We start from the raw sequence: 1,790 nt of genomic DNA on the forward strand, positions 1-1,790 counted from the left end.
AGTGGCCTGAGCGCCAGGGGAGCCTGCAGCATGGGTCTGTGGGGATCCCACAGTCAAGAGCGAGTTCAGGGCTGGCCCCAGGGATTTGGGCTTGGCATGGCCTGAGCGCCGGGGGTGTTGGGCTACGGCTGCTCTACCAGGACTCAACCTGGCTCTGGGCTTCCTCACACTAGCCTGGCCTGGTCCTGGGCTGCCTGTCCCAGGATAGAGCCTAGTCTTGAAGCCCCTCCCATACCGTGCCCAGAGCTACCAGCAGACCGGGTGTGGGCAGGGACGCCAGCCCAGGACAGCAGGCAGTGGCTGCGGAGGATGGTCCAGGGCTGGAGTGCCCTGCTGGGCGCAGAGCCAGCCTGGGGAGCGCTTCGGGGCACTGCACCAGACGAGCCCAGGCTGCTGCGCATGGCCATGTGGCCAGGGCTCCAGTTTGGGTGGCTGGTGGGTGTCAGAGGGACAAGAACTGGAGGGAGCCTGGGAGCTCCACACAACCCAGCCCATGTCTGGGGCAGAGTTACAGACAGGCACTGGTGAGAGGGAGAGGGTGGCCGAGGACTGAGGGTGGAGGCGCAGCCTGGCGCAGGCCCACGGGACACGCAGTGGCCTCCAGGCAGCTCCCATGGGCTCCCAACACCCTGAAGGGCACAGGGCAGGAGCAGAGGTGCCAGGCAACCCAGAGGGCCTACCGGCTTTCCTCACCCTTCTCTCCACTATCCTGATGCTTCTGTGCACCTAAGCAGGAGTCAGGAAGCAGGCAGGCCCTTGGGGTCAGGGGTCAGGCATGGAGTTGGGACTGGGTACGCCAGGCCAGCCTCACATCCACTCCACCGTACCCTTCCTGGCCTTGGCTTCCCCATCTCTAGGTGGAGTGATGGGGTCACTGACAGCCTTTCCAGGCCTCTGATTTTCTACCCCCAAGGGACCCCTGCCCACAGCCAAGGCGAGGGTCCACTGTCACATCCACAGTGCAGCCTCTGCCCGACACCAAGGCTGACTGTGGTCACAGACACACACGGGCTCTGCCAAGCCTGGGACACGTCGGGGGGACGCCCGGCCCCGGAGGGCTCCGAGAGGCTGGGCCAATGCACGGCAGCTCTGCCTCCTGTGCGGCTGCCCTTGCTCTGCGGACACCCTCCCGCTTCAGGCACCTGAGGATCTGCAGGCCTGTGAGGGGACTGGATGCTCTGAGATGGAGCCCAGCACTTCAGGAAGTAGCCTGACAGGTGTGATTGGTGAGGACGGCAGGAGGGTCTGGTGGCCCCGGCCTGCCCTGGCTCTGGAAGGGGTGGGCACAGGGAGAGGGAAGAGTGGCCAGCAGCCATTCCCAGGGCAGCTCCTGGGATCCCAACTGTTCTTGGCTCCCCACGTGCGTACGTGATGTCTGAGCGGGTGCAGTCCCTGGCTCATTGTGATCCTGGGGGATGGATGCATCTGGCATTCACTGAAGGCCTCTTACCCTTTTCTCAATCAAGGACTTTTGTGGCCTCTGACCAAAAAGCAGTCAGGGCCCTGACCACACCCAGACCCCAGCTGTCTAGCCTGGCCGCCCTGTGGGAGGACTGAACAGCCCTGGGCTCCAGCGAGGTGACTGGCATAGGCGACCTGCTGAGGCCAAACATAGCTCCTCCCACTGGCCAGCGGACAGCCTGGGCCCAGACCCACAACCCAGTCCACGCAGGTCAAGACACTGACCTGCACATCCCACCACTGCCCACGGGGACCGAGGCCAGCGGACAGCCTGGGCCCAGACCCACAACCCAGTGCACGCAGGTCAAGACACTGACATGCGCATCCAC

Source organism: Cebus imitator, unplaced genomic scaffold (genome assembly GCF_001604975.1).
Source record: "Cebus imitator isolate Cc_AM_T3 unplaced genomic scaffold, Cebus_imitator-1.0 Scaffold444, whole genome shotgun sequence".
In the NCBI taxonomy this organism is placed as follows: Eukaryota; Metazoa; Chordata; class Mammalia; order Primates; family Cebidae; genus Cebus; species Cebus imitator.